Here is a 21,485-nt window from a genome sequence, read left to right as displayed (position 1 = left end):
GCGTGCAGAGCATGCTAGAAAACAACAAAGCCATTATTTTCATTCGCAGGGATCTGGAAAACTGCAGTAAGCTTGTCAAATTTGTTGATTGCAATCAACTCCAGAACTGTTACTGTAGGGAATGAAATCATTTTGGCCGAAATATCGGCGGGCGGGCGGGCCGAGAGAAGCAATTTTGTTGCATCTCCCATAGACTCTCATGTATTGAAAATTTGACAAAATTTAATTCACCAAAAATCAGTGGATCGCGTTAGGCCTTGAAAAATATGTCATTCCCTAGGTAAACTAGAGGGGAACATGCCTGCACCTGTTCCGTGTAGAAATTTTGCGAGGTTTACGAGAACCCTGCGAACAAAAATCCCCCATAGACTTTCTTAAGAAGTGAGTCCGCCTTAACATCTAACAACGTTGCTGTAGTGTTGTCAAAAGTCGGCCAACGTTGCCCAATGTTCTGCAATGCCGGTACGACGTATGAGATCGACGTTTTTGCAACGTCGTTGTTCTGGGGCGTCGCCTCAGCATTGCTGAATTATGTCGGCACGACATGCTATTTGAGAGTGAATATATGGAACTGTTTCCATGAAACCAAACTACTTAACAATCACTTTTTGTTTTCACAATGATCTGCGATTGTGAACTTAAGGCACTTCATATTTCTCCAGCGGGGACAACATGCACGCAATCGCTCGCTTATACAACAGGAGAAAAAGAAAGTCAGCTGTAACAAGGGGAAGAACGACTTACGCAAGAGTTGTGCCATTAACAGCAGCATATATATACAGTTTTGCGTGGTTTACAAGTCGGGCAGCGAAACCGAAACTCTGAACAGAGCACAGCGCACTGCCATGGGCATCATCGTATCACGTGCTCCACGGTAGCTATGTAACCTAACCAATGTATACATGTATTTCCGAAGACAACAATAATAAAAAAAATGAGTACACGCAGCAACCCTCAACTTCATGCTGCTCTGCGAACCAACGGGAACCGGGAATGGCAGAAAGGAAACCACCCACCATTCCATGCTCTGGTCTGTCGAGTTTCGTGATAATAAAGTGACGAACGAACGACAGCAAACAAGCAAGTGATGTAGTGGGAAGCATTCACTGCTTATTTGTCTAACAAATATACATACGAGATACCCACACAGTACACCGAATTTAGATAGCAAGAGATGAATGTAGGAAAACGTGCACGTCAAGATTAGCAGAATGGGGCAGCCAACGGATGGCAGCTCCCTTGTGGTCACGCTTTTTTTAGGGAGTCCAGCAACCCTTCTTTTCTTCGTTTTGGCGGTTGCAGATGGACATGTACGAGGTAGGAGGTGTGGGTACTTGGTGTTTCGTCTGAAGATGAATGACTTCGAGGACTGGCATCTAGCACGATATCAGTGAGTACATTTAGTTGCGTTATTTGGATCTTTAGTGTCTGGCCTGGATGTGCCACTGACTAGAGTTGCGGGACGTGCACTGAGAGTAGACACTGAGGACACTGTTTCTCATGAGGACACTGAGGGCACTGAAGACGATCGCACTGAAAATGAAAAGGTCGAGAGTTAGGAGCGACAAAGACGAAGGCGGATTTCGCAGCGCGTTTCTCCCGAGTTGCAGTGCGTCCTCAACGATGAAGCAGGACGCGACAGCAGTAGCTCGACAGAAGCTGCTTGTGAAGGTTCTGTGGAAGCCGCCACGACAGCAGCGGAGCCTCTCGACTATCCTTGCAGTAGCCGTAGTACCTTCTCAGAGACCCACAGTGAGCACTCAACTTGTTCTTTCTTTCTTTCCTTCCTTCGCTTGTTGCTGCTGCTGCTGGCTGGCTGTAAAATAATTTTCAGGAATGGCGCAACCCACTCGGCGTACCTTCTAAGAAAATCATTCGGAATATTGTCTTGCACAGAAGACCTAATAACTGGTCCTGGAGTAGCCAGTCCGGAGTCTTTTTGGACTAGCATTTCTACTTTTTTTTCCTTTACCAACCAACATGCAAGACTTCTTGATACACTGTTAGAAAAAATTATACCTGAAAGGGTATGAATCGCTTGTCCCTGGACGTGTACCTGAAAAGGGATATAAAAGATACCATAGATCAGGTACAACTAATTTATACCATAGTTGTGGTTTAAATTTTATCCCTTATGAGGGTTAACTTATAATTCATGTTATACCGTCCTCAAGGTATAAGTCCTCCGACTTCTTGATATTATAGTTAGCCCTCAAGGTGTTAAAACGATACCCAAGTGTAGGTATAACTCATCCCACTCAATGGTGCAATATTTAGCCCTCCAGGTATGAATGTTACACCCAAGTGAAGGTGTAACTCATCCCAGTCAGAGGTATCATTTTTAGCCCTCCAGGTATGAATGTTATGCCACAGTGAAGGTATAGCAGCACCCTCCACATGATACTGCTCCCAGGGTGTCGACCTACACAAGGGTTTAGTCCATGATGTGAAAAAGTAAGACTAAAGAATGGACTGAATGCAGTAGTACTTGCAAAACGAAGTACATTTTATTCAGAATAAAACTCAAAAAATGCCAGGAGGTCCAGGCACTTTGCCTTTGCCTTGGTTACGTGGAGCCCGAGAAGTCCGTGTTCAATAAAAGTGAGCGTGTTGCTGGCGTTCTTTGCGTATTTGATATTAAATATCCAGTAGGCTACAAAGAGCTATGCCACACTTGTCAGCTGCGAACTGCATCTGCAGACCTTCCTGTCGACGAACAGGTGGCTCTCCCTATCTGACACTTGAACTATGGGCCCGAGTGGAAGCTCTTCATCCTGAAGTAGACATGCAATTTGAAATGCAAAGCTTGTACAATGAACAGGAACTACCATGAGTTCACCTCTGTGATAAAGGTTTCAAGCTTCTCCCCACTGCGTGCCACCACAAGCTGCAACGCACGCTTCCAGGCATCCTCTGGGGAAGTGTGTTACAAAAACAACATGAAACTGGCATGAAGTCATACAGCATGACACGGATCATTTGTTATATCCCAAGTGAAAGAAGGAAATGAATCATAAGCTCAGATCAAATAAGGGAGGAAATGTGGCACACTATGTGGCATTTGTCAACAGTAGAATTTAGACAGTCTTGTGCACCATGACTAAGTGCAGGAATTCGAGACCTATGAATATCAGGCATTTCAGAGGCAGGTCTTACCAGTGGTGTCTGTCGCAACGATAACCTCTTCTTCTGTGCCATTTCTTCGGAGCACCTCAAGGGCTTGCGTCAGACATTTCTCCAAAGCTGACACCACTTCTTTTCCGTATATGACCTCAAACTCTAACAGCAACTGTGTGGGAGACAAATGAATATATTGCAGACCGCACCACTACAGCAGCCACACGGTGTTGCTCTCGGAAACTTCAATGAAACTTCCAAACCTGCCAAGACCATAGAGCAGCACAAGACAGTTCGTGGACATGGACCAATGGAAGGTTGTTACACATTCCTATACATCTGATTCTGAATTAACTGGTGATATCATTCGGGAGGTGATTGAACAGTTGATGATTGGTATGAAGGTGATTGGTATGTTGGCTTGGTTGCAGAAGCACAACGATGGCAGGACACTCTTGTCCATTAATCACTTTTGAAGGCAGTACTTGTGTCACAAGCTGAGTGACGTGGGTAAATTATCATTGAAACTGTTTGTACAATAGCAAACATTGTGCTGATTGTGAATTTGTGGAAATTTAACATCCTTTTTCTGTTTCCGTGACAAATGCGCAATGTTGCCTGGGCAACAATTGAAATTCAATTCAAACAATCAACTCAGTTCAATGAAAATGAAATGAAACTAAGAGAAGCAGGTAGCAAAAGGGTAAGAAAGTAAAATGCCACTGCAGACGCTTTTATCCGATGTCAACGTATCTTATGACAGTTGTGCAGACGTTAGGCAGGCCACCCTGCAAGGGTCAAATTGACCGTCTAAGATAATGGTGTGCTAGCCACCTTTAATAGTTGCCCCATCATACTGCCCCTACTTTTACTATTCGGGGTGTGCCATCAGAAACTGGTCAGGGGCCTGATCCTCATTAAAGTAAGCACACAGTTTACTTTTGTCACTCCCCCACAAAGCTAGACATAGCAAAGAAATTGCGTTGGTCCCGAAACAAAAAAGGCGGAAACCTGAGCAGGAATCAACAACCAACAGCGTGGCACCATACGTGTTATCATGCGACCTCTGTGCTATCATATCTTGACGTCTGCCCCCCCCCCCTTCAAGCAGGCCCAAAGTTTTTAGGTGTCCCACTGGGAGCTAGGAAGCTTCGCTGTTTTCCCAGTAACAGACTACTTCGTTCAGTCAACTTATTCGTTCCCATTGTCATGGTAACCACGAAAGTACAAGCCCTTGCAAGTGCATACTGAACGCTCACCGCAGTTTCGTCCTTCAAGAAGGGGGTACACCCTTAGTGCCTCATCAATGGTAGTCCCTTTGATATGCTAATGTCGAGCCTTTGATGTGACAGTGAGCCTCTCCCTGTACATGTGTGTCAGATGGTGAGCCAATATCACGAAGCCAGATGTTGTGCTCTGCTAGGCTGGCCTCGGTCTCACCCTCAAGGACACGATGTTCTGCATCCTAGGGTGTAATAAATAAAAAGCATAGTTATGGCAATAGCATGAATGCCCCCCCCCCCATCTCAACCATTACCACAAACGCTGACCATTCAACAGTGATATCAGTTAAAACACTGAGCCTGAGTATGCATTTTCACATTGTTATACGCACATGGAGCCTTATAACCTTTCCCTGGCTTGTGTCCACGGGAGTATCACTGGCCCTGGCCCTCTTTGCTATGCGCTTTCCTCTGATCTCCAACACACTGGTGGGAGGTGAATGCATCTTTCTACTTTCGTTCTTGTACTTCCGTTTCAAAGCCTCCTTCCACGATTCCTGTAAGGTGCACAAAAGAATCAGGAATAATGTAACTTGTGCTAGCATCAAGTGACAAAGTATGGGGCAGGAGGAAAGTGTCCTACAAAAGCCTTGAGCCTGGGCAACAGAACAATGGAACAGAATGGGCATACTAGTATTCATATGTGTTACGTCACTTTTCCCTGCGGCCTGTACACCTAAGGCTTTTTTCAATGTGCGGTACGCCAATAATTGTTATGGTTTGTTTTATCAGCATGTATAGGGCTACAGTACCATGCCAGCGGCGAAAATGGCGAAAATATGAACGTTATCTGGAAAGAAGACGGGCGCTCGGCGATGCCGGATTGCTCGCTCCCCTTATCTATCTTGCTCCGTGGTACCAACAAAGGAAACCTAGAATTTCTTACCTGGGGAATGCTGATTACATTATCTGGCTGCTGCTTTGTGAGCAACATTATCTTTGCTGCGTCAGGTATTGCCTCGCTCTCGTCAATATCGATGTAATCCTTAGACATCTTCGTCATATATCTGTCAACATAAATGAGGCATACCCACGTAAGACGCGAATGGCATGAAAATACGTCGATGGCGCTAAAATAGATTGCGGGCGAAGACGTTCCATGTGGCCACATCAACATGTTGACGTAGGTGATCCAGTAAGCTAGAGAACGTGGCCTGTTCAAGCTTAAGTTTCTTCCTATTGCCACTGGGCAAAACTGCCATGCAAAATGTTGCCATGGCCGGTCAGTCGATCGACACTGAGTGCTGGCCTTCGTGCTCTGCTTTTTTCAAGCGTGCCAGGAAGGAAAAGATAGCTCGAGGGAAAAGCTTATCGTCGTGACCCCGTTCTCCAAGCATTGGTTTTCCCCGCACCTCCACGGGAAAGAAAAGGACGAAAGCAGAAATCGTGACCGAGAAACACAAAAAAATGTACGTTGGGTGAAAAGGTCGTTTAACGCGTTGCGATGAACGCTTACTGCACGCGCCTGATCTTTAGCTTGAACAACGCCTCCTTTCTATGGGTTGGACAGTTACATGCAGCTGTGTTAGCGTGGCTGTCCACGCGTCTACTGACTGCACCATGGCAGCGTTGGATAACTTCTGAGCTGAAGTAATTTGGAAAAAAAAATGGCCAGAACAATCTTCGCGCTAAGACTTCATTTTCGAAAATTCCGTGATCATTTTTTTCCCGTAGTTGGTAGATCTGTCCGTCTTGATGCAAAGTGTTTGCACGAGGACAAGAGGTTTGGAGAGACGCAGAGGAGCGTCTTCGACACAGTTTAATGCGGTTGATTATCACATTTTGAGTTGTGGTACGGTGAGCCTTTGCCCGAATACATAACTTAAGACCATTCGCAGGGGAAGCACTGTCATCATCGAACCACCATAGCTCGCGCCCTTTCGTTAGGGGAATTTAGCGCCCCCTCCAGGATTTCAGGGGGGAAGTCTGTCTGCCTTGTTTCAAAAGGGATGAGGCGAACCTGATCCTGATCCTGGAAGTAGACTTCCATAGCGGCCCCCCTTCCACCGCCCCTGCTAACCATCGAAATACGCATTTTCATGCAACAACAACCACCACCACCATATTATGATGACTGAGTGGGATATTTCGCTTCCTACAGTGCGGGCACAGCATCTCCCATCACAGAACCCCATGCAGAACCCCATGCAGAATAAAACTCGTTCCTGCTACTGCGTTCCTACCGCTCTAAAACATGTAAATATCATCAACTGAGACTGAAAATTCGCCGTCCAGGAGAAAAACACGCAAAACATGCAAATCCTCGGTGTGGTTATAAGTGGCGAAGTTCAGAGTATTGGGCGTTCGCGGTCGCTCAACGCGTAACGTAGGGGACAGGTGCCATGCCACAGGTGGAGGCCGGAGTCAACGTCGGCCAAATTTAAGAGCCACTCAGGGCAGCAACCTTCCTTTGTGTGAGTGTGTGACTTCCGTCTTTATTTTGCGTATGTGTGTGTGGGGGGGGGGGAGAGAAGAGTTACGCGGGCTTCGAACAGTTCGACCCAAAGGGAAAAAGAAAAAGTGGTCGCGGTACGAAGGGCGAAATAAATGGAGTGGAAAAGGCAGTGTTTCGAACGAACACGCCGTCGAACGCGCTGTCATGCGGTGACTGAATAACCACACACGCGAAAGAGAACATTTTGGTCGCGAAAATATGTGTAATTTAAGGTGTGAAACAACAACAAAAATCAGACGAAAAGAAACAAATGCAAGTGCAACAAGAAACAAAAGACGCCGACCGGACCGATACTAGCCAGTTAACAGCGTGAATACGCAAGACGGAAACTAGATTGACCTGGCACACCAGATTTTAACTTGCCTCGCTGTTACTGTGCAGAACGAACCAAAACTAACTTGACTTAACAGACATCAGTTTCCGCTAGTCTAAACTAATCCCAACGCTGACGCGCAAGCAGGTAACGTGATTCTCGGCCCCATATCATAATCCGAGTTTGAGCACGCAAAAGGATGCGAACCGACCTCATGGACCAAACGTGGCGGCCAAACTTTTGTGCACGGTGCGCTTGCATTCTTTCAGCAGTAACTGTGGTGCGAGCCAGAGCTCGGCGCGATCATGGTCGCGTACGCTTTGTCAGTGCTTCCAGCAGTGCACCCACCGGGCTTTGACAAGGCATGTGTGATCATGGTCGCGCCGACCTATGGTGCGAGCACGTGCGAACACAAAGGTACGGCGGACGGTACGACGTTACGCAGTGGGGTAACTACCGTGCGCAAGGGGTGGCAGTTGCCTCCGGGGCCAGACCCTTAGTGGGGCCATCGCTCTTCAAATATGGTCAAAGGCACTGGGGTATCGGGGCATCAACATCAACGAATTAGCGCCGCACGCATGTGATGTGACGACTGCTTGTGCGTTGCTGCCATCCTATCCATACGGGACATGACCACACTGAAATCAATTGGGGAATGATGCTCTCTTCTACTCATAGGCCTAGCGGCCAAACTTTCCCGCGGGGGGGGGGGGGGGTCATCAGAGTGGTCGTTTTTGCAAGCACAGAACCATGCGCCTTTACGCGTGTTTAATATATTTAACCGTGTTAATTTTGCGATTAAATGATTGGGTAAGGCTCTCGATTTCAATTCTGACGCACATTAGAGACAGGGGTTGATTCAAGAACTTTTTGAGGGAGGTGTCGGCTGTGGACTGACGTCAGGTGCTTACTATGGTCACAAAACTGAACACCATGAACCCCGGGACCCACCTCTGATTACAATTGAGACAAAAGGAATAGGTGGGCAGCTGCGGACTTTCAGCTTTTACAGCAAACAAACGGCACAAAGGGTTTGAGTGCATACGTCCTGTTAGAACATCATTTGCTGTTCCCTGGTTGGAGTCGTTGTTCTATTGCGGACACCATGCGAAGAATGTAAAGATGCCCATATATGCACTCACGCTTGAGGCAAATGGATTTACGTCAGTCAGGCAGTCACTCCAAACCAAAGCGACTTCCATGATGGACATTCTTCAATCCCTGTGAACGTCACATCGAATACACCCGATCGCCGGCCAACTCAGTATGATAACGATGAGAAACAGCGAATTGGTATCGTTGGATACATTAACGGAAGATGACATTCGCGCCAAAGAGGGGTGGATTGAAACGGCCTTACTGTCAAGACAGAACTGCACAAATCCCTAGGCACGGTGCTAACATTTGGTTTTACTGTGCACACAACTAAAATATCCTGCAGGGAAAATGTGCACTTGCACTGAAATATAGGCTCTGTAGAACCATAGCTTCCAAAGCTTCAAAGTATGAACAAAAAATATAAGACAAAATAAACACTTTTTCAAAGTGTTTATCCAGACTCATGGAACACAGTCGACAGGTGGGAATTAATTGCAATCCGCATTACGACACACACAATGATACAAGAAAATTGAAGAGAATGTGTTTATAATCAATTAATGACAACAGAAAGAAAACTGTTTGGCACGAAACGCTACTGATACACTCAGGCTGCTTTGAAGTGTACTCAGAAAAAAAAATCCTCAGGACACATCACTGGTGTGGGTGAACGTTGAGAAGTGAGCGATGAAAAGTGGGCACAGACTTCACTTCAAAGAAATAAAATAACAATGACCAAAAATAACACCCCCAACAGAAATTTTTTATAAACTTTATGAGACACATGTTTTCTTATTCCAGCCAGGAACTTGAGGAGGTGGAATTCGTTCAGCACAGCATATCGTAGTATATCTACAACCAGACCAGTATACAGGGTGTCTCATTTAAGAAGGACTCCACCATTAGACAATAATGGAGCACCACACCAGATTAGCACCACTTGCAGAACACGATGGAAAGTTCTCCTGATGCTTGGAAACACATAAAGGGATGAACACTGACAAAGCCACAATTACCGCAATGAAATGAACAGGAAAGATGGCAGTGGCTGAAAAGGTCAGGCAGGAGCAGGGTGCGATCCCGCAACCTTGAGATTGCCGGTCCGATGCTCTACCAATTGAGCTACCCTGACACGACCCTCGAGCCACATACCAAGTGCCTTGCAGAAACCGTACGGACAACCATTCACTTGTCGCACTCTCTCTTACATGTTTTTCTCACTCGTGTGTGGCGTGAGAAGTGTGATGAGTGAATGGCTGGTCCTGGTATGTGGCTGGAGGGTTGTGTCGGGGTAGCTCAATTATCGGATCAGCAATCCTAAGCCTGTGGGATCATACCGCACTCCTTCCTGACCTTTTCAGCCGCTGCCATCTTTCCACTTGCATAACATCACACGTGGCTAGGACAATGTTATTTTCTAAAGGTGGGGCTCATCTTAAATGAAATGCCCTGTATACAATATAAAATGCAGAATAGCAGTGCACAAAAAATGAAAATATACAGCACAATGAATGAAAAAGTGAAAATTGCAACGTGCTACAAGCTCTTCTTTCGTTTCTTTAATGCAGTGTCCTCCCATTAGAAAAAAGTATGGTAACGCTTATGTGTATACTTACAAATGATCCTTCCCTGTTGTCAATTCATACCGCATGTTCACGTACATCTTCCCACCAAGTTTGTACAGCTACAGCACACCATGGAATTGCTTATAATGCTCACTATCCTCAATCAATGTTGTACTGTTTGCGTGCCTGACAACGAAGGCGTGCAGGTGGTCATCGAAGCCAAGCGTCCTGAGCTCCTTGACATGTACAAATAGGTGCCGCTGACAGAGAACAATCTTTGTCACGTGTGCAAAATCAGGCAAGTCACCATCGCATACCCTTAAAGGGGGGACAGACCCAACTCTGAATGTCCTGTTCATTATGGTGATGGCCTGAGCAGTGCTTATGTCACAGTCTTTCAATTCTAGCACTTGCAGTCTTTGTTGCACGATCTCTGGCAGGGCAGAGAAAGCAGATGGCTTGCTCCCAACTGTCATCACCTCACTTTGTGGATGTGAAGGGTGATACATTTGGTTCATCTGGTGTCTGATATCTGAGCGTGCGACATACATTAATAAAATTGTGTGTCTTTGTGACCAATTACTTAACGTATTGATGTTTGGATTCAAAGCGCATACAAGAGAGTTTAGAGAGTGGGCCATACATGAGGATCAAACGAGGGTAATGTATAAGGTAGTGCATCTTTGGGATGCAGTTCACCTCTGGAAACACTTCGCGGAAGGACTCATAAAAATCTGATATAAGGGTGTCAAGAAAGGGAACAGTCTGCTTGGTTAACTGTGGGGCACACACAATGTCGACAACTGTTCTCAAATTCAGGTATACATGATAGGCAGCACTGCTCTCAGGTACAGCATCCGCAACCAGAAATGAAAGAAAACGGAAAAGGCACAACTTTTCTGCAGCAGACCCTTTGAGCCCTGCTTGCTGAAATACAGAAGCAGATGATAGTTATGGAGGCTTTGACATTTTGTCATTCCCTTGAAAAGGAAACTCACTAAGTCTTCTGTTTAGCATGGCAAGAGAGATGTGGCCGTCAGAAATGAGACTCCTAATGACATGTTTCAGAACAAACGGTATCACACCCTCAAATAGATCGTGCATGACGTCTGGTGGTAAACTATGAGTAGGGTCAAAAGCAGTAAGTGAGCTCATGCAGCTTTCACCTCGTACACCATACAAACGGGAAAGAGATGAATCGTCCTTTACAAGGAGGACGTGGCGACTGTGCGACTTTAGGGTTCTCAGGGAGAAGTTATGCTCGTGCCATTTATTGTTTATCTCTGCTTTGTCCGCCATGCAGAGCCTGCAGATTAAACCGCTAGAAAATGATTGCTGAAATGACCCTATCTGGTGCAAAGACAAGTTGTCCCCACAAATGGCAAATAACAGAGCCATAGAGCCTTTCAATTCCTTCAGGTTCCAACTTCTTCAAGTCCTTTAACAAAGGCTTCATTACTTGGTCAAGGTAGTGCTTCCTTACGAGATAACTTTTTGCAAGCAATACAAGGTGCTTGTCCTTTAGTTTTGACCGGGAGGAAAGAGGGCTGTTTAGTCCTGTAAAATATCCTGCCAATACCTTGTGCACGCCTCTTTTGCTACCAATTGGATTACAGACCTCGAAGTCATCGAAATACAACTGAACAGCTATTTTTGGGCAGCCTCCCTTGGTTCCAAAGAAAGAATGAGTACAAAAATAGTTTCCATCAGTCACATCTTGCAACAGAGATGGATGGTGCTCTTCGTATCCTCCATGGTCAATCCCAAATACTCTTGCAACTGCCGCAATGACATCCCCTGACAATAGCTATGCGTAATTCGCAGGAATCAGGAGCAGCAAAATCGTACGTCCGCACGATTCGCAATTAATGTGGAAGAGTTTTGTGTTACCCGAGTTGGTGAACGAATGCCGTTCAAAAAGCCATAACTCTCAAGTAGATCGTTCAGATCCTGACTAGAACGAGAATCTGTGAGGAGATCTATGTTGAAGTCTCCGCATATCACAGCATTCAACTTGTTATCACATGAGTATGATAACAAGCGTTCGAAACAGTCAAAAAAGATTTGGAAGCTTCCTTGTGGGGGTCGATATAAATCTGCGTACAAGAATTTCCCACTTTCGACTGGTAACAATTCGCAATGTGGTGTGGAACACATTAATTGCTGAACTACAGAGCCATCAGCAAGATCACTTGACAAAAGGATTTCGACGACGCCTCCTCGCTTATCTGTGCGATTGAGTGAGAAACAAGAGTAGCCTTACTGGTTATAGCTGGAGTCGTCAGCAGTAAACCAGGTTTCAGAAAACATGAGAACGTCAAAGGAAAACCCGACGGCTAGAAAGGCATCAACATCATCATGTTTGTTTCGCAGTGACTGAGCATTTAAATGTAAACACGATGAAGTATGTGGTCCGCGTGTAGTATTCAGCAGGTGGAGCGCATTCTGTGCTGTGTACGCACAGCTCATGCAAGAATACAGGCCTTCTGACGTAAACAGCAAGGTTTATTCGCGGTTAAACGAGGTTGTTAAGGTCCACAGTGGAGCTTACACGGATGGGTTTTTCAGATTCGTCCTTTCTTACATATATGGCACCGTACTTGTGCCATACAAATTTGTAGTGCAGGTCCTTGGCGCGCATTCGAGCGTCGTAGAACAGTTTTCGATTATATGCGGTCAAGTTCTCGTTAACATATATGTTTTGGTTGTCAATTTTATGGGTTCGAAGCTTGCTTCTGTTGGCCAGCCAACGTTCACAAATGGATCTGTTCGTGAACCGGACGATTACTGCGGGTATTTTTCCCGGTTTGAACGGTAGTCTGTGAATTGCCTCGATGCTGTTGGTGTCGGGCTGAGGCACATTCAGTACTGCTGCAACTTCGCTTAGTTTGTCTAAGAGACTCTCGTTCGGGGCATAAGGAATACCATGGATTTCAAGATTATTCCTCCGGCCATATTGCTCAAGGTCGTTTAGATCCCGTTTTACGCTTTCCAGCGCGCTCAGATGAACGGCACTGTTTTCAATCTTGTCTACACGCTTTCGAAGGGCGCATATTTCCTGTTTCTGATGGGAAAGTTCGGAGAGTACTTGGTCATATTTGTCAGACATTACTTGAAGCGAGCTCTCCATTTGAACAAGTGTTTCGCTCATGGCACACACTTTATCTTTCAGCGGCACGAGGTCTTGGAGCAAGTTGAATATTTTATCTAGTTTGTCACTGTCGTTATCTAGAGAAATCTGTTTCTTCTCCTTTGTGGTCCCGCTTTTGCAGCTCTGACACATCCAGTTGCTACGGTTTGTACGAACGCCTGAGCATTCGATGTGGAAAGGAGCGTGGCATTCTTGACAGAAGATCACTGAGTCTCGCGTGGTAAACAGAATGCCGCAACTTTCACATCTATCAGCACAAGATGACATATTGATACAGATCTAAAGTGGCTTGCAGTCAGCGGTGTGAAGCCGAGTACAAGAGAAAAAGAGTGAGTGTAGAAGCTCACCTGTAACATACAGACAAGTCAGTTCAACATGTCACGCAGCTGCCGCTGACTGCAAAGATGAATTCGCCCTGTCCGGGCTCTTATAGGTACGTCGCTGGTGTAGTTCCAAGATAATCCGACCGTTGGTTGGCACTGATAGCTGATAGTATTGTTTGCGAAAACAATTCACCAACGCGTCGATGCCTGCGAGGGAACAACAGGAGCACAGTGGCGGTACGTATAGGCGTTTCCTGTTTGGTAGGGCTGCGATGTTTGGGAGCCCGAGTGATCTGTAACATACAGACAAGTCAGTTCAACATGTCACGCAGCTGCCGCTGACTGCATGGAACTTCTTTCAAATTCGGCCCGTTATTAGGGTACGCGTTATATACGAGTGCGCGTTATACACCGGAAAATACGGTACTTAGACCTGCCCATCACCGCTAATCCCCAATCTCCGTTGCCGGCACCGTGCACACCGCAAAAAATGCCATAAACTTAACCACCCAGGATTGCAATACTCGTGTTATGCTACAGAAGCAAAGACTATGGTAACCTTGCAGAAGTCTGTGCCACAGCATATTGCTTGCTCATTAAAACCCAACCAGACCACAGAAAAATTGAAAATAACAAGAATTAAAACAGGAGCCCAAGAAACAAATATAGCACCCCACTGGATACATACAACGTGCGTCACTGTGGTCGTAATACCCTCTACTACAAAAAAAAAAAAAAAAAAAATATTTTCTCCTGTATATGAAAAAACCACCCTCGAGATTTTTTAATATGTTGTAGAGAAAGGCTCGTTCTATAAAACTCCTTTGGTTTCAGGCGTCTCTTCCGACCTCTTCATTGCGTGTTTTACGCTCGACTGTAGCGAATTTTGGAAAAATCGCATATTTCCTCTTTTTTTCCTGCAATGACTATGAAAGTTACGTGTCTGGCGATTTTCCTGTTGAAGTATTCCTTGGCATCTTGGCAGGAAAAAATATTCATTAAAATTGTATGGTTTGATTTTCCACACACAAAAAAATCGCGAAGTAGGAGGAAAATTGCGAAAATTCCGGCCCTACATTCCGGCCGATTACAGCAGGACAACCGGGATTTGGACGCCGTGTAAAGCATGGATTCCTCTATACGCAAAAGAAAACCGCACAGTTTTGTATTGCCAACTGTAGGATGGGACAAGCGTAAGCTTTAGTTTTAGGTGCTTTCTATGAGCCGCAGCTGCCGTTCACGCCAGGCACGGTTTTCGCCAGCGCTGCGAACATTGCTCGTGTCTAGCACCCGCCACATTGAGATTTGGGAAGAAATGTTTCGCGGTGTGTCGTTTCTCACTATTAGGGACTGCTAAGAAAATTCGTAAAAATTCGGGATCGTTTTGTGTGGGCCGAGCAGGTCAGCTGGATCATTTCGCGTGGAATCGCCTAGCTGGAATTCATTCTTGCATAATCGCTAGGACGCACTTGGAGTGCTGTGAGATCTGTTGTATTTAGAAATTAGTACGGCCTGTAAACTAAAAACACGTGTGCCCTTCTGTTCAAGAGGACGGTGCTTACAGTTTGTGCTACAACCGCTTTATGGTGTTTACGAGCATAAAATTTTTCCAATCGTTCATCTTTTATGCTGTCACTGATGCAAAGCTTGCCCTTGGTGTGGGAAGACACAGGTGCTGCTTGGCGAAGGCATGTCCTGCACGTGCACTTGTTAATAAATGCGACTGCAGCATGCATATCTGATGTGTTTCGATAATGCCAGATATCGTGCGCGCAATAGCTAGAGATTATGCGTGAAAAAATATAAACAGACAGCAGCTATGCTGCAATAAAAGCGGTCGAAACAGAACACACTTGTAATGCCAGATAATATGAAACACATTGTGCAATGGTAGATATCAAGAAACATCAGGAGGTCAAACAGATCGATAATATTACAGCAGTGCATCTTAGTGTTTGTTCCCAGGAACGACGCTCAGCCACAGCAGCACGACTCAGGGGAACGAACTCAGCATTACCATCGGGGAGTTTAGCCTTCTACTCTGTACGACGACATCTTTGGTAGAGCACTCCCCTCCTTGGATGTGCTTTTCTGGCTGTGCAGACAACCGTTTAAAAAATGTAATAGGCTCACCACAGATCTACTGATCATTTGCCTGCAATCATAGCAATATGATGCTGACCACTGCTTGCCATCAGAATAGCAAGCTGGGCTAGTTGGTATGCAGACGTAGTTCGTGAAAAGCACCAAGACAAACCAGGAGGAAGGCACTGCTTGCCACCTGACGTGTTGAGGTTCCTTTTGTGTGGTGGCCGTGGCAGGGTGTTGTGGGATAGGAAGGGTTTTGTCACCCTGGACAATAGTGGCAGGAGCATGGTAGATGCTGATAAATGAGAGGGAAGGGGCATACTGTTCCTCTTGCTCTGTGGTTTGGCTGGTCCAACAGAACCACCGTACCACAAAAAACATGCAAGAATCCCTCAGCTAGAGTTCACTTGCACGCTCTCTGCACTGAACTACTACCAGTGGACGTAGCGAAGCTGTCCCACAGCTACCCGATCAGCTTCCGTTCGCACTTATCTTTCTTTACAGCCCCTGATGTCAGCAGTCTGCAATTTCACTATCATGTCTTTTTTTTCCCCACATTCAGTGAGTTTTGTGAATAAGTAATAGTTGTGGATAACAATTAAGTGGACACAACAGGCCCTGCATTACCCTGTTGCTTTTAATTTCCTGAGACCATTTCTCAAAGAACTTGTTGAATGACACGAAACTGAAGAACCAAAACCGGAGACAATTATGTGTAGAATTCAAAGGAATCGGACACCGGGCACTGCAAACCCCTATCTGGGACACCCTGGTGCCAACATTTAATGTCCCTCTTCGGGGACAGCCCAACTTAGAGGACATTAATTTATATCATATAGGCTATCAATGCTCCTTCCTAGCATGTCCCACATAAGGGAGCATTCCAGGTACTGAGATGTACCTGATGAGAGTTTTCACTGTGCACCATGCTGGAGAGCACTGACTCTCTATAATTTGTTGAAGAGGGCACGAGTATAGTACAATCCAGCATGTTGTGGTAGGAAAATACCCACTACGCATCAGAACTGTACGTAACGCGTCAGAAGTAACGTGTTACTATTTCTGGTAACTGAGTAACGACCAAGTTACTTTGCAAAAAAATGTAACTAGTAACGTACTTAGTTACAAAAATTGGTAACGCGTTATTTTTTTTTTTTTTTGTGTGTGTGTCAGTGTCATCAACCACGGCAGCTAACAGTCGGTCCCTCCTCCCCCGACGATGGTATTCCACGCCGTTGATGCACGTGCCACGCCTCTCACCCCCCCCCCCCCCCCGTAGATAATAATAATAATAATTGTGACGTGACAGCATTTCTAGCCGTCCAGGAAACACAACGAATTTGCCCAAAGCTTTTCGCAAGCTTCCCAACACAATATTAGTGCTCGATGCGACTGAAGTCAGAATCCAGACGCACAGAGACCAACTTTTTCGCGTTATCAACATTACAACACCTAAATCAGTTGTTGGCTGTGACCCAGAAGGTTACATCAGCCTTGTTTTCCGACCTTTGAGGTTGGTCCATATCTGATGTGGACATAATGCAGAGTAGAGTATTCTTAGGTCGCGTCGAAGCTGGTGATGCCATATTGGTAGATAAGAGCTTCAATGTTTCATGTCTCTCCCAAGGAATTGAAGTGTACAGTCCACTATAAGTAGTGCGAGAGGAGAAGCCGAAATATCCAAGAGGAGTGTTCAAAGTACAAGAGAAATTGCTAGTGCAAGAGTGCTGAACGCGTTGTTGATGTTGAAATGTTGAACGCGTGATCCAACGTGTGAAAGAATTACTCATTCTTGATCGGGCCTTTTCCATCAGCATGGTGGACATTGCTGAGCAGATATTTTATGTATGGTGTTACCTTAGTAACTTCGAAATATCCTTGTTTTTCAGAATAATAAATGAGGCCAAACGCGACGCAGGGAAGGAATTAAACAGACACAGAGTGTATGGGACCGGTTGGTACGTATCCTATAGAGCAAGTTCACACCACCGCAGCCAGAAACACAGACAAAAGGCACACACAAAACAGGACGAACTGCACTGTTTTGTGTGTGCCTTTTGTCTGTGTTTCTGGCTGCGGTGGTGTGAACTTGTCATGTACCGACTTCCCCAACTTCGGACCCTCAGTGACTATAGAGCAAGGCCTAGGGGAAGGAATTAAACAACTGTGCATGTATTATCGTATTATCATAATGTAACCTGTGACACTTATGCTGTTCATAATGGTCACAGAAAAGGCGTACGCCTCCCGTTTTCTGCAAATCAGGGCAGATAACGATATCATTCGAGATGATGGTTGGCTAGTTGCGTGCTATGCGGTGAAGTTCATTTTTAAGAGTGTATGATGAACAAAGTAATGAGTCCGTCCTCATTGAGAACAGCTTCTAGGAAAATGTTTGTAGCACTATATGCACTTACTACATTCATTATAAGCACTGACTAAACACATTAGTATAAGCATTCGGTACATACATTATATTAATAATAATAATAATAATAATAATAATAATAATAATAATAATGATAATAATTTATTTATTTCCACATACATGTGGTGGGAACTGTGAGAATTCTCACGCTATACATTACTACATATTAAGACTACACGAATAAGACTAAGACATTAAGGCTATATGTATTATACTCATTCACTATATGCGCTACAAGTTACAAATATACATTCATTTCGCACTTCATGACTGGGACCACCTTAGGTGCTTCAACTCCCTGATACTGTCTACGACATAGTACCCATTTATATACTTTTTGTGGGGGCCAAGGCTCCCAGGCGGCGAATGCGTTTGGTTAGGACTTGGATGAGAGCATGCTAAAAAAAAAATACTGTCTACCCGAACTCCAAGAACAAAAACGGGATGCCGTCCTCCTCGATCATGGGCTGAAATTCTCACTCTCGTCGATCAGAACGACAAACATCCGAAGAAACAGTCACCAAGACGACAAGAAACCAACGAAACCGCTGCAATATTTCAAGAGCGTTGTAACCGAACACTCTCGGACGAAGGAAGCACTATACTGCCTTCCGCGTCCAGCAGACGGCGCCAGTTTCTTCGCAAGTGGTGGATTGAAATGCAATTCATGAATGACGTGAGAAAAAAAAGCAGGTCATGGTTTCATATTTCTGCTGTTTTCCTGTATTTCTGCTGCAAAAGTAACGTACCAAAGTAACTCGTTACTTCCGAGTAACGAGAACGCGTTCCTTTTACTTCTGAGTAACGAGTAACATACATAGTTACTCTATTTTTCGAAGGAACGAGTAACGTATTCAGTTACTCTATTTTTCGAAGGAACGTGTACAGCTCTGCTACACATCGATAGCTACTGGCACTGGCCGGCCACAGGGGAAAAGGGAGAACAGCGAAGTCTTGTCCCATGTAAACCTCCCATAGGACCTCTTACAAAATATTTTTTTCCTGACATGCTGGTCGGCCGTATACAGGGTGACTGTGTAAAATACCTCAAGACAAGACTCGCAGAACCCTGATTGAGAGACAGTGATACACGAACATCCTCACCCAGGAAACGTAGTCCGAGTAGCCCTAAACCACCAGAGACCTATGCTGGAGAATGAGTTGCTAGTCCCCATCGGACAACCGAAACTTGTATCCCAAATATTGTGAGTGTGATCCAAACAGGGACGGCAATATTAGCAAATAATGTATCACAGTTGGTGCTGTGCTCCCAGTAATCTCATGACGATAAGTTCATTGCTGGCTGCCCACTGCAGCAGGCAGGTTCCTGGTTCCTCGTGTTGGCTCTCCTCTTTTGGATGCTCTGATCGGGTGCAATCTTTGCATTCGGGTGATCAGCACGGAGTTTTTGCAGGATGGCACCAAGAGACTCTAGTTTACAACCAAATGATGCAACTGGCAAAATTGTTAGGGACAGTGAGGGGTGCTCTCTTTGCATGCCTTGTACACCATGCAGATGGGAGAGGAAAAGAGAAAGTTTGGCAAATTGTTGTACAGCAGGGCTACCTCTCGCTCTGCAATGTCTGTGGAAAAGCTGTGCCAGTAGTTGTGGTTGTGGGCCTTGTGGCTGAAGGGCATTGAAGGGCAGCGAGCAGCGCTTAAGTGTGGATGGTGAGAGCAGCAGCCATTCGCGTTTGTACACGTGTATAGGTGAGAGGAAGCATGCCCCCCCCGCCCCCCCCCCCCCCAAAGGAAGGAGGAGGACACGAGAGAGCGAACACATATCACGGGTCACTTCCTTTTGATTGGTGATACCGCGAACTACTCGCTCCGAGATCGAACGGTGTCGCCGCGCTGCGGAGAACAGAGAACTATCGCAGTGTGGACGCGTCGTCTGCTTTTACACGTTTATTCCGCGTTCAGTGCCGTAGGGGGAACCCAATAGTGTCGTACCATCGCGGCACAAGTGATCTTCCGGTGAGTATACACAAGAATTACGAAAAAGAACCGTCAAATCCGAACATCGACCCACGTGTTATCCACACTAGAATGGTGACAGTGTCGCCCCCTATAGGTCGATCTCGCAGCGAATACGTGACGAGCTTCATAAGGATTCTTGAAAATGTTTAATCGATTTCAAATGCTAGACTTCTTTCTAGGCGAGTATCCCTGGTACAAATGGCATTCTCAAGGCCATCACTATTATTGCAATGCATTTCATTTAAAATGAGTCAAACTTTTTCATAAAAATGGTGCATTGCACTTGAACGAGACATAGGACCTAATGTTAGTCAAGATAACCGGAAAGCAGCCAGTGACAAGGACAAGGAAGCGCGCAAACGAACTGCTGAAGCGCTTCCTTGTCCTTGTCCCTGGCTGCTTTCCGTTTATCATTATGTACTGTTTCCAACTACCCCGCATTTCGACGCTCGTTTCGTAATGTTAATAAATGTTCAGAGGTACCTAGTCTATTTTTTGTTCCCTCTTTAATTAATTCATCAATTGAAATTAATTGGTGATCCTTTTAAAACAGGGACTATAGCAAAACCGTCAATGGCGGAGTTGTAGAGGGGGAAGGGGATCATTGTTAGAATATATTGTCGAAAAGGAACGAACTTGAATTCGCGTTTTGAGATGATTCCCAAAATCGGTGGGGATGCTGATTGCGATGTGGTTGTACACCACGTTACTCCGTTAAGCGCTCGGTCCCGAAGACTGAGAGGCTTATGCACTCGCCGGTCTACACTCGGCGGTTACTGACGGACAAATCAACAATCTAGCCAACCCACGATTCCCTCGACAATACTTAGTTCGACCTAGGGCGATCAGCACTCGTTAGAGCACGATGGTGTAATCGTCAAAGGAGTGACTCAGGGTACAACGATAACAATCCAACACAACGTTTTACTACAATCTTACAAACTTAAAAAGAAACAACCAGTGAATGCTCCAACACAGATATTAATTATAACTAAATAATACAAGGTGCAATGCTCATTAAGAAAACATTATCCACGTGGAAATGGCCTAAACACAGTTTCAACACGGTGGCAGATAATTTCAAAGTCTTAGCTGTTTTGCACAGAAGGTCCGAATGTCCGTTGTCAGAAAGGTGCTGTGATGAGTCGGGTCGCGCGGCGGGGGTCCTTTTCGGTCTGTGGTCTCTGCGGTTTCTTGCACGACACACCCAAACAAAGGAACTCGCCGACGTCTCCCCTCGAGGACTGCCGCTGCCGCACACGCTTGTTTTCAAACCACGACTGACGTTTCTTGGTCTCGCTCCTGGTCTGGTTCACTGTTCGTTTTGCTTGTTATGTTCTTTTTCTCAAGTCCCGGGAAGGAGGAATTCCAGACTTCCAGACGCACACACACTCGGTGGTGTCACTTGACACCTGCGACCACACGGCCAGGGGTTCGCTGCCCTTCCCAATGTTCGGTCCTCAGACATAAACACTAACTGCTTTTCGCAGGAAAAAGGCCATTTCGACGTCTAGACAAAGTACATGATGTAAAAAACAAATGCAGCTCTCGGCTACCGTACTTCTGGCTACACAGTCCATGTTCGAAAAAGTTCCCGAAATGCGGCGGAATCACGGATTTGTGACACTGCCCCCTTTTCAAGAATGTTGACGGGTTAACATTTCAAACCTTACAATAGACGAGA

General features: G+C 45.5%; 1 long non-coding RNA gene across 1 annotated transcript in view; it reads left to right on the top strand.

Annotated features, from left to right (window-relative positions):
- Positions 1-1,629: 1,629 nt before the first annotated feature.
- Positions 1,630-21,485, top strand: part of LOC135383002 (uncharacterized) — a 37,140-nt gene continuing 17,284 nt past the window's right edge. The window contains exon 1 of the long non-coding RNA XR_010419599.1: positions 1,630-1,752. This is a non-coding gene — a long non-coding RNA (uncharacterized LOC135383002). The remainder of the gene's footprint in view (positions 1,753-21,485) is intronic.

Source organism: Ornithodoros turicata, chromosome 2 (genome assembly GCF_037126465.1).
Source record: "Ornithodoros turicata isolate Travis chromosome 2, ASM3712646v1, whole genome shotgun sequence".
NCBI lineage: Eukaryota > Metazoa > Arthropoda > Arachnida > Ixodida > Argasidae > Ornithodoros > Ornithodoros turicata.
The sequence above is the reverse complement of the archived record's forward strand: the minus strand, read 5'-3'. Positions and strand labels throughout refer to the sequence as shown.